The following is a 13487-nucleotide window of genomic DNA, read 5'->3' on the forward strand; positions in this document are numbered from 1 at the left end:
TGAAGCTGCTAGGACTATGTTAATTCAAGGAGGTGTAGCTAAGACATTTTGGAGAGAAGCTATTAGCACAACTGTTTATACAATGAACCAAATACTAGTCAAAAGAGGTAAAGACAAAACACCCTATGAATACTGGTATGGTAGATCACCAAATGTCAGTTACTTCAAAGTTTTTGGTAGCAGATGTTTTATTAAAATAAGTGATTATATTGGAAAGTTTGATGCCAAAAGTGATGAGGGCATATTTCTTGGTTACTCCACCAAGAGCAAATCTTATAAGTGCTACAACAACCGGACTAAGAAGATCATTGAAAGTGTCAATGTCCGAGTAGATGAATTTCCTGAAAAAATCTGAAGAAACCAGCAAGGAGAAGGAAGAAGAAGAACCAAACACACTATTTTTGGAACCAGAACTGGTAAAGCCAGAAGTTGGAGAACTGAACATAATAGAAGCCCCAGTTCAACCAGAACAAGAAGGTCTAGTAGAAGATGAAGAAAGTGTAGAAGAAGAAGAATTTGAAAACCAAGACCATGTTATTCCAAGGTATGTCAGACTCAATCACAGTCCTGATCAGATTATTGGGGACAAGGATGCAGGTGTGCTAACTAGAAGAAGGCTAAGAGAAAACTCTTGTATAATCTCCACCATTGAGCCTAGAACAACAAAAGTAGCCTTTGCAGATGAAGACAGGATCAAGGCAATGGAAGAAGAACTTGATCAGATAGAAAAGAATAATATATGGTCATTAGTACCCATACCGGAAAAAAAGAATGTAATAGGCACAAAGTGGGTATTCAGAAACAAACTAAATGAAGATGGAGCAGTGGTCAGGAATAAAGCCAGACTGGTATGCATAGGATATGCACAAGAGGAAGGTGAAGATTATGGTGAGACATTTGCACCAGTAGCAAGATTGGAAGGAGTAAGGACTCTACTTGCATTTGTGGCATACAAAGGATTTAAGGTATATCAGATGGATGTGAAATCAACATTCTTTAATGGAATATTGGAAGAAGAAGTCTACATAGAGTAGCCAGATGGTTATGCATTAACTGAAGAAAAGGATATGGTGTGCAAGCTACATAAGGCACTATATGGATTGAAACAAGCACCAAGAGCATGTTATGAAAGATTGCACTCTCACTTAGTAAAGATAGGTTTTCAAAGAACTATTGAAGATAGTAACATATATCTCAAGACAAAAGGAGATAAGATACTGGTAAGTGAGGTATTTGTTGATGATATCATTTTTGGAGGAAATGATGATATGTGTCATGATTATGCTGATGAAATGAAGAATGAATTTGAAATGTCACTAGTAGGTAAGATAAAAAATTTCATAGGTTTGCAAATCCAACAGACGAAGGAAGGAATTTTTATCACACAATCCAAGTATGTGAAGGGAGTGTTGAGAACTTTTGGAATGGGAGATTGTAAACCAGTTGGAACACCAATGGTTACAAGCTGTAAATTGTCAAAGGAAGATGATTCTGCACTAGTTGATGAAAAGGAATACAAATCCATGATAGGTAAGCTACATTATGTTGTCCACAATAGACTGAACATTCCTCATGCAGTAGGATTGGTAGCTAGATTTCAGAAAAATCTGAAGGAGTCACACATGATTGCAACCAAGAGAATTTTTAGATACTTGAAAGGCACAATATATTATGGATTATGGTATCCATATGTAGGAGACTTTGACTTAAAGGTCTATACCGATGCAGATTGGGCAGGAAATGTTGATGACAGAAAAAGTACATTTGAAGGAGCATTTTTTCTTGGAGGCAGATTAGTGTCTTGGAGTAGCAAGAAAAAAAGTTGCATCTCTCAATCAACAACATAAGCTAGGTATGTTGCATCTTACATGAATTGTACACAAGCAATTTGGATGAAACATATATTGGAAGGTTTCAAGCTCAAGATATCAGAACCGGTAAGAATCTTCTGTGACAACACTAGTGCTTTAAATATTTCTAAGAACCCGATGTTGCATGCTAGGACAAAGCATATAGAGTTGAAGTATCATTTCCTGAGAGAGAAAGTTCAAAGCAAAGATGTATCATTAGAGCATGTTTCCACTAAAGAACAACTAGCAGATATTTTTACTAAACCTCTACCTAAGGCTACATTTGAATATCTCAGAGGTGAGGTAGGGGTTGTACCCTTGCATGAAGTCAATTAAGAAAATATGGGAGACATCAATCCCAGAGCCTATTGAAAATCTTGAAGAAGGATTGGTGAAGAATGGAGCTACTCCACAGGGGGAGCAACTAATTGCAGATCAATGAAGCTTGAATAAGAAACATAATGGTTTACCTTCACTTTGGCATTGCTGTCAAAGGGGGAGAAGTAGTCTATGATTGAGGAACAAAAAGGAAAAGTATATGTTAAGGAGAGGAGACAGATTGCAGAACAATTACCAGCTGAAGACATGAAGATGCAGTTGAAGGAAAATGTAAACCAATATTCCTATACAAAATGTAAATCAGGATTCCTATACTTGAATCATTTGAAGGATAGTATATGCTTTACTCTCAATCATGACAATCAATTGGTATTGATATTTGTATTGCCATCAATGCCAAAGGGGGAGAATGTTGGCATTGCATGAAGATTGTATGAAGATTGCATTGAAGAAGATATTAGGAAGTGTTGTCATTGATGTCAATTGCAACCAGTAATGAAGCAGTAAAGCAACCGGTAATAAAGCAGTAAAGCAACCAGTAATGAACTGGTGAAGATCAATCGGTAACCCTATCCAGTTGAGAAGCAGAACCCTAACCGATGAAGCTTGGAGATCGGTTGTGATGATTTATGACCGAATGATGATTGATGATGAAGATGCCTCATACACATGATGCATGTGATGAGTTTCAAAATGGTTTTGGTGCGTAAAGATAACTGTTTATCTTGGGAACGATCAAATGCATAGTATGAAGTGACAAACGCGTGATGAGTGACAATATTCAAAGTGTGATGATCCAGGAGCGGTTGTAGATGCCTAGAAGAATGTAAAGTCAATCGCATGTAATCTAACGGTCAAGATTGAGCCGATGTGTTTGTAATCTCTATGAGATTTTGAGGGTTTGTGTTGTGTTACTGATCTAATGTATTTGTTTATAAGGTCAATGAATTGATTGAATGAGTGGTTGGCAAATTTGATTAAGTGTGAAAGTGATTGTTGCCGAACCAGTAGGTTGATGAATAATGATGAACAACAAATACCCTAATCGGTACTGAGAGGGGTGGGGGGGTGAATCACTACATACAAAAAATTCTCAACAACCTATCAAGTTAAAACAATGCTAACCGATTGTCTTCATCACTGAACTTAACCATGGCAATACCGGTTAAACATAGTAAGACTTCAGACAACTAAACTAGTAAAACTAAATATTTCAAATAACATTCAACACTTGATAACAACATCACCAATATACTCATACATGTGTTGTTTCAATAATACCATAACCACTAACTTTGCATGCATATTCACCTAAACAAAGATTTCTCAATCATCACATGAAAAATGCACAACTCATGACACATAGATTTTTCACGTGGAAACCCAAATGGGAAAAACTACGGTGTGGATGAATACCCACAAGCTTGTTTTTGAACTCTTTTGAAGCTCGCTTTGTTAGGAGCCTAGTCCGGTTAAAGACTTTACAATAAGGTTTTGTTAGGAACCGATCCTTTTAAAGATCACCCGGTTAAGGGATGGCTATATACCCTGTTAAAGGTTGAAACCCTGTTAAAGGTTACCTTGCTAGAGGATTTGAAGAACTCAATGATCTTGAGTCACCTGGTTAGAGGATTTGCAATAAGCCTATTAAAGCTACCTGGTAAAGGGATTTTCCAACTGTTGAAATGGTTAGAAGACAATAGGTAAAGCTCTGATCTGATAACACCACTACATGCTAAGGCAAATCCTTTTCAGTTCCTCTACTCTGCAATCACACTTTGTAATTTTCCACTCACTGGTCTGGCAAGTATCTCATCATTCGGATACAAACACAACATTTGCCAATATAAACAATAACAAACATCATTGACCTTATAGACAACAATTAGGTCGGTAGCATAAACCCTAAACCCTAAACCCTAAACATTTTAGGTTTACAATTACAAGCAGTCCAATCCTGACTGTTCAAAACACTTTTGCATAGAATAAAACAATCTCAAATAGATCACAAGTCATTCTGCATCGTCCATTCTCCACCACATATGGAAATCAGTAACCCATCACGCTCTCTTCACATACCGCTACGAAGAATGTTCATTCCCGAGGTAGACATTTAATGCAATCGATCTTCACATGCAAGATCCTCAAGGAAATCCTTCACGCGCACAAAACTGATGTGGCATCTCGATCTCATCCTTATCTCTTAGCTAACTCATCACAGAATGCCACCGGTTGCATTGCACAAGCTAGATTGCCAAACCGGAAACCCTAGAGTTGAGACTACCAACCGGTAGTCACACTTAGTGAAACCCTGACATCGGTCCACTTCATCCCTTCATACCGGTTTTCCTACTTGAACATCAATAACAACTTCTTCCAATCTTCATACTGGTTCACTTGCACTTATTGATATCAATGACAACATACATTATCATCATACCGGTTCATCATATGCCAACAATCTCCCCCTTTGGCATTGATGGCAATACTCAGTGTAGCATTGCAACTATAAACAACATAGACCAATGCAACTATAATATATATCTTCTCCCATATCATATATCTTCATCAACAGATATCTTCTCCCTCATACATCAGATATCTTCTCCCCCTTTGACAACAATGCCAAAGTGGAGGCATAAGCTTCCATTCTCCACTATGCTGGTCCCCCTATGGAGTAGCATCCTTCAACACATCAATCCTGAAAGATTTGACACTGTAGTACCTGACTGATGTGGAGCACAAAACTTTAGTTTAATTCATGAAGGGGCATAACCCCTAATTCACCTCTCAAATAGGTAAATGTAGTCTTCGGTAAGGGCTTAGTGAATATGTCTGCTAGCCGCTCCTTACTAGAAACATGTTCTAATAAAACCTCTTTGTTTTGAACCTTCTCTCTCAAAAAGTGATACTTGAGCTCAATGTGCTTAGTTCTAGCATGCAATACCGGATTCTTGGAAATATTTATTGCACTTGTGTTGTCACAAAATATACTCACCGGTTCAGATATAGGTACTTTGAAACCATCCAATAGATGTTTCATCCAGATTGCTTGAGTGCAGTTCATAAATGCTGCATTGTACTCCGCTTTAGCTGTAGACTGGGAAATACAACTCTGCTTCTTACCCGTCCATGAGACTAGTCTTCCGCTAAGAAAGAACGCTCCACCGGTTGTGCTCTTTCGGTCGTCCACATTACCTGCCCAATCTGCATCAGTAAATACTTTGAGATTAAAATCACTATTGTATGGATACCACAATCCATAATCAACTGTCCCTTTCAGGTATCTAAGAATCCTCTTGACTGCTACCAAGTGGGATTCTCTTGGACTTTTCTGAAAACGGACCACAATGCCCACTGCATGAGCAATATCTGGTCTGTTGTGTACCACATAGTGCAACTTATCGATCATTGACCGGTACTCCTCATTCACCAACGTTGAATCATCTTCCTTAGTTAATTTGCAACCAGTCACCATCGGTGTACCAACCGGTTTGCTCTCCTCCATGCCAAAGGTCTTCAATACCTCTTTGACATACTTGGACTGGGTAATAAAGATACCCTCTTTCATCTGCTGAATCTGTAGACCAATGAAGAACTTTATCTCTCCAGTTAGAGACATCTCAAACTCTTTCTTCATTTCATCTGCAAATGCATGGCTCATTTCATCATCTCCTCCAAAGATTATGTCATCTACAAACACTTCACAGATCAGAATCTGATCACCTTTAGATTTTAGTTAGATGTTGTTGTCCTCACTTGTTCTCTGAAATCCTATCTTCACAAGATGAGAGTGTAACCGTTCATACCATGCCCTTGGTGCTTGTTTCAATCCATACAGGGCCTTGTGTAATCTACACACCATGTTACTATCTTCTGATAAGGCAAACCCATCTGGTTGCTCAATATACACTTCCTCTTCTAGGATTCCATTCAAGAATGTAGACTTCACATCCATCTGGTATACCTCGAATCCCTTAAATGCTGCAAATGCAAGTAGCATTAGAACACCTTCCAGTCTAGCCACTGGGGCAAAGGTTTCTCCATAGTCTTCTCCCTCTTCCTGAGCATATCCCTTGCATACAAGTCTTGCCTTGTTCCTTACAATTGTGCCTTCTTCATTCAGCTTATTCCTGAAGACCCATTTGGTACCTATGACATTTTTGTGATCCGGTCTGGGTACCAAGGTCCATGTTGCATTCTTTTATATTTGGTCTAGCTCCTCTTCCATTGCCTTAATCCAGTCTTCATCTGTAAGTGCCTCTGTAGTGGTCTTAGGCTCAAATTCAGAAATCATGCAAGAGTTTTATTTCACCTTTTTTCTTGTGAGTATCCCTGCATCTTTATCTCCTATGATCTGCTTCGGATCATGATGTAGTTTCACATATCTAGGAATGACTCTAGCTGGTTCTACTTGCTTTTCCTCCTCCTCTTCTTCTTCTTCTCCATCTTCTTCTTCATCTACTGCAGCATCTACTGGTATAGGAACACTAAGGTCCTTGCTTGTTTCTTTCTTAACTGGTTCCCAGAAGGTTACACCCAGTTCATCTTCCACTTGCTCGCTATAGGTTTCCTCAGGTTTCTCAGGGGATTCATCAACCCTGACATTGATACTCTCAACAATTTTCTGAGTCCTATTGTTGTAGCACTTGAGAGCTTTTCTTTTAGTGGAATATCCCAGAAATATTCCTTCATCACATTTGGCATCAAACTTGCTTAGATGCTCACCTCTCTTGTTATAACACTTGCTCCCAAATGCTTGAAAATAACTCACAGTGGGAGTCTTCTCGGTCCAGTACTCATAAGGGGGTGGGAGTCTTCTCGGTCCAGCACTCATAAGGGGTTTTATCTTTATCCTTCTTGATGAGTACCCGGTTCATAGTATAGACTATAGTGCTCACCGCTTCTCTCCAAAAAGTGTGAGCAACCTTTCCTTGGATCAACATTGTTCTGACCACTTCAACTACAGTCCTGTTATTCCTTTCTACTATGCCATTCTGTTGTGGTGTCCTTGGGGCAGACAACTACCTCTTGATACCATTCTCTTCACAATACTTGTTGAATTCATCAGAAGTGAATTCACCTCCTTGATCAGTTCTTAGGCATTTTATCCTTTGACCACTTTCCTTCTCTACCAATGCTCTAAAGGCTTTGAACTTTCCAAATGCCTCAGACTTGTCTTTCAAGAATGTGACCCACATCATTCTTGAGCAGTCATCAGTAAGAATCATGAAATACCCATCTCCCTGAATACTTCTAGTTCTCATTGGACCACACAAATCGGTGTGCACAAGATCAAGTAAGTTCTCTGCTGAAAAAGACTTACCTTTGAAAGTTGAGGAAGACATCTTCCCAGGTTGGCATTCTCTGCACAAAGAATTTTTTGATTTTTTCAGCAAATGCAATCCTCTTACTGCCTTGATCTTACTGGCTTTTACAATATTGTCAAAGTTTATATGACAGTCTCTTATGCCATTTCCAACTGTCATCAAACTTCACCATCAAACACTGACTAATCTTGGCATTCAACTGAAACAAGTTACCTCTGGTTTGCTTACCGGTGGCAATAAGTTCACCACTCTTTCCAATTATATTGTAGACTCCACCTTTGAACTCCAGAATGAGTCCTTTGTCATTTAGCTGAGAAACACTCAAAAGGTTATGCTTAATACCTTCTACCCAGTAGTCATCATCCGCACCGCTCTTTCCATTCAGTGAGATGGATCCTTTACCTTTCACCAAGCATGGTGCGTCGTTGCCAAACCGGACAACACCTCCAACATATTCTTCCAGAGGCGAAAAATTTCTCTGGTCACCAGTTATGTGGTGAGAACACCCACTTCAATAATCCACTCATTAGAGTTGTCAATGCGAGAGACAAGGGCTTTCTTGTCCGACACTTCTTCCTTTACAACTACAAACACTATATCCTCATTCTCTTCTTCCTCAGATTCTTCATCAGTAACACCTTCATTCACTGCAACAAGACAATTTCTCCTACCTCCTCCTTTATACTTTCTAAACCTCTCCGGTTTGTCCTTATTGTCATTGTTAGGACAGTTAACAACTATATGTCCTATCTTATTGTAGGAAAAACATTTTAAAGGAAGCTTACCTCTGTATTTTCCGGTACCTTTTGGAAGTCTCTTGGCAAGAAGAGATTCAAACTCCATTAGAATCTCTTCATCATCCATATCTCTGCATTGCCTGGATTCATAACTGGTACTTACTTCTTTTCCTTTTCTGATTGGTGCAACAGATGCTCTAAAGGCTGACTCAGTCTTCTGAACACTGCCATCATAGCTATTCAACTCGTATGCAGTCAACTTTGCAATGATAGAGTCTAAGGATACCTTGGTTTTGTCGATAGACCTTAGCTCCTGAATAGTAGCACCTCTGATTGCATAGACCGGTAACAATGATATCAAAACTTTACTGACAACGGTGGCATCATCAATTGTTCCACCGGTGCTCTTGATATCTCCAACCACAGTCAATCCTTATGCCATACTGCTGAATGGTCTCTGCTTCAACCATCCTCATGTCTTCAAATTTTCCTCTAAGGCTCTCTTCCTTAGCTTGCTTGACATGCTCATCACCACCATAAATGGTTTCTAGAGTGTCCCATACATCCTTAGGACTGTCCTTATCTTGTACATCAATGAACTCAATATCGGACAGGCTCCTAATAAGGGCTTCAATGACTTGTCCATTTTAATGAATCTCTCTTTTCTGATCATCGGTTAGAGTGCCAGTGGGGATAACATAGACATTCTCAAGATAGCTCCAGTGTTGAGCACCCAAACTCTTGATATAAATCTTCATTATGTCCTTCCATATTTTGAAGTTATCTCTATTGAACTTAGGACCTTCGCTCTTCGTCATTAAAGCGAGATCTTTTACTTGAAGCGGTTAAGCTTATATCACCGAGGACTTGGTTGAGCTCTGATACCAATTGATTAATAATGATGAACAACAAATACCCTAATCGGTATTGAGAGGGGGGGTGAATCAGCACATACAAAAACTTCTCAACAACCTATCAAGTTAAAACAATGCTAACCGGTTGTCTTCATCACTGAACTTAACCATGGCAATACCGGTTAAACACAGTAAGACTTCAGACAGCTAAACCAGTAAAACTGAATACTTCAAATAACATTCAACACTTGATAACAACTTCCCCAATATACTCATGCATGTGTTGTATCAGTAATACCATAACTACTAACTTTGCATGCATATTCACCTAAACAAAGATTGCTCAATCATCACATGAAAAATGCACAACTCATGACACACAAATTTTTCACGTGGAAACCCAAATGGGAAAAACCACGGTGGGGATGAATACCCACAAGCTTATTTTTGAACTCTTTTGAAGCTCGCTCTGTTAGGAACCTAGTCCGGTTAAAGAATTTACAATAAGGTTTTGTTAGGAGCCGATCCTGTTAAAGATCACTCGGTTAAGGGATGGCTATATACCCTGTTAAAGGTTGAAACCCTGTTAAAGGTTACCTTGCTAGAGGATCTGAAGAACTCAATGATCTTGAGTCACCTGGTTAGAGGATTTGCAATAAGCCTGTTAAAGCTACCCGGTAAAGGGATTTTCCAACTGTTGAAATGGTTAGAAGACAACAGGTAAAGCTCTGATTTGATAACAACACTGCATGGTAAGGTAGATCCTTTTCAGTTCCTCTACTCTGCAATCACACTCTGCAGTTTTCCACTCACTGGTCTGGCAAGTATCTCATCACTCGGATACAAACACAACATTTTCCAACACAAACAATAACAAACATCATCGACCTTATAGACAACAATTAGGTCGGTAGCATAAACCCTAAACCCTAAACATTTTAGGTTTACAATTACAAGCGGTCCAATCCTGACCGTTCAAAACACTTTTGCATAGACTAAAACAATCTCAAACAAATCACAAGTCATTCTGCATCGTCCATTCTCCACCGCATATGGAGATCAGTAACCCATCACGCTCTCTTCACATACCGCTAAGAAGAATGTTCATTCTCGAGGTAGACATTTAATGCAATCGATCTTCACATGCAAGATCCTCAAGGAAATCCTTCATGTGCACAAAACTGACGTGGCATCTCGATCTCATCGTTATCTCTTAGCTAACTTATCACAGAATGTCACCGGTTGCATTGCACAAGCTAGATTGCCAAACCGGAAACCCTAGAGTTGAGACTACCAATTGATAGTCACACTTGGTGAAACCCTGACATCGGTCCACTTCATCCCTTCATACCGGTTTTCCTACTTGAACATCAATAACAACTTCTTCCAATCTTCATATCGGTTCACTTGCACTTATTGACATCAATGACAACATACATTATCATCATACCGGTTCATCATATGTCAACAGAGGTGTGTTTGCAAAATGATGTGAAGGCAGATAGGAGTAGTAAAGGATATGATTCAACAAGGAAGTGCTATTTCTAGACCAGTCAAGAAAATGTTGTTCTCTAACCATTACGACGGTTTGAAATCCCCTAATAGGGTAAGCTGTAACAGGCTTGTTGTTGAAATCCTCTAACTAGGTGATCCATTAGCTTGGATTTGAAATCCTCCACCGCGGTTACCTTTAACATGGTATTTGTAGTCAATCCCTTAACTGGGTGCTTCTTAACCAGATTTGTTTCTAATAGAACATACTTGTATAAGCTTCTAACAAGGCTTGGCTCCTAACAGGGTGAACTTCAAAGAGTTCAAAATACTTGTGGGTATTCATCCCCACCGTGGTTTTTCCCATTTGGGTTTCCATGTAAAAAATCATTGTGTCAAGTGGTGAATGATTTTGTGGATGTGTTTTTGGTATGGTTGATATGAATGATTGGTAAATCTGCATAGATATATCTAAATGATTGGAAATGATCTGAAATATGTTATTATTGGTATCAGTGAAGTGGTTTAAGGTTTTGGTCAAAGGATATTTAAGTTTCGGATCTGTTGCATTATATCACTGAAGTATTAGGTCAACCGGTAAGGTTTAACAATGCAGTTGCAGATTTGTTTAAATGACTCAACCGGTAAACTTTTTCAGTTGATTCTTAGATGAGCATAAGTTTGGTGAAAAATTAGTTTACTCTTCAACTACTGATTCACCCCCCTCTAAGTAGTTGACTGGATCTTTATAGTTTCATCATATTATCGCATAAGTATTGTTTATGATCATCTTAGGAAGTGATGAATTGTGAATGCAATTAATCGGTTGAGTCTTTCATGATTAGTCATTTCGAAACAACAAAAAATAAAGCATTTTGGGTGCATCACCACAAGATAGTAATAGGATTTTATTTTCAAAGTATCCTCTATCCCTTTTCCTTGCAAAAATTAGTAGTTTTAGGAGATTCCAAAGGGAACCAGCCCTCTCTGGACGTCTACTTCCATAATAGGGTACCCACAACCGAGAGGTAGTCCCATGTGTCACAGGTTAGCTAAGTCTAGGCTTAGCTAGGGTGCAAACCTCAGTGATAACAAATATTTCAAAACAACTACCATATACACATCTTAATGGTAGTAGGGAGTGGTTTTAATTTTATAAGATTAAATAAATGATAAATAAGTTAGAATTTTATCTAAGTAAATAGGAGTCTTTATTTTCACTTTTTAAATTTTGAGAAAAATGATAAAATAGGTTAGCATTTTATTTAAGTAAATAAGAGCCTTCATTTTCACTTTTTAAATTTTGGGATGCGACTCAATAAATTTCACTAGTGTAGGAAGTTTTGTAACAACATGATATTCGTCAATAAAATTTTTTGTTGCAGGATGTTATTCATCAATAAGAAGTTTTGTTGCAACATGTTATTTATCAAGAGTTTTTAGATTCTTCCTCATAAGTTTAAGAATAATTTTTGAGAAAAAAACCGTTTTAATCATTTTTTATCCTTTTATTTCATTCTATCTTTTGATTTTTCCTAACAAAATACATCTTAAGATAAAAGCATATATAAAAAATGATAGCAAATATTGAAACAGATATTAAGAAAAGTGGCTTAGCAAAATATATATTTAGTGTTATCAAAGCAAATAGCTAAGGAGTTGTTTACATTTAAGAAGAATTGTATTTTAAATCTATAAACTTATTTGTCTTACTTCACCTAATAATATATTTTATACAATATATCTCACATCTAGTAATATCTAAAATTGGTTTCAAAGTATCTTGTATTTTAGTTTTATATTCTACATATTTTAGTTTGATATTCTAAATAATACCTACAAACTATTTTACTTTTTTACACAACCTTTATGGTATTACCTATAAACTAGAGTGGGATTTTAGAGGTCATTATAATTTTGTTGAAACATCAATTTGATAAAAAAAAAGTCACTTGGTTATCTTTTTATATCAACATACTTATTCATGACATACATTTTGAATTTTCTTCAAATTAGTTGATCTTAGTCATAATTTTGATCAATTTATGATAATACAACTCTATAAATTAAATGTCGAACTATCATCTTGATGTCTAGAAAGAGGTTTCACAAACTATTTCAAGTCTACCTTTGATATAGAGATCCCTAACATATTTAATAAATAATTTATTTTAAGTATTATTACCCTACCCACTTTGTTTTTATCAATGATATCATATATTCTATATTAGTGTAGGATTTTTGTTTTCCTTATGTTAGGGGTTATTCCATTTTTCCTAGACGTACTATTTAACCTTGCATATGTTTATTACATATGGTTAACATGAGGACATGCAACAAGATATATCAATTGCACATGTGTAACTCTCTCCCACACATAGGCAATAGAGTTATACACCCTCTTTTGGTTTGGTGTAGGTAACCTCTCATAACTACTATTCTATCTTTACCTGAGTAGGTTATGGAGTACTTTGATTTCTCATCCTATTTTGGCTTTTTGTGTCACCTCTCATAACATCTATTTTATCGTCACTAAGAAGGTTATGGCATATGTTTTAGCATGACGTAGGAGACTTTAGATAAAACCCAAACACATACTCCATTCTTAGACAATAATGATAGGAAGTTCAAGAAGCCAAACAACACCTACAGACTTCCTGGTAGATTTGTGACAGGAACAAAATAAAGAATAAGAGAAATCGATAACGACAATGTATTTAGCACCCAACTACAAAGAGAATGGGAATCATCAACAACAACCAACAATGCAAATGTGAACACGAAAAAGGTTAACTTTATTATTACATGGCATATGAGGGTGGCTACATAAATTAATAGATGTTTACAATAAACGAACTGGCCATACAAAAATATCAAACCTTTTAG

Source organism: Cryptomeria japonica, chromosome 9, assembly GCF_030272615.1.
Source record: "Cryptomeria japonica chromosome 9, Sugi_1.0, whole genome shotgun sequence".
NCBI classification, from domain to species: domain Eukaryota; kingdom Viridiplantae; phylum Streptophyta; class Pinopsida; order Cupressales; family Cupressaceae; genus Cryptomeria; species Cryptomeria japonica.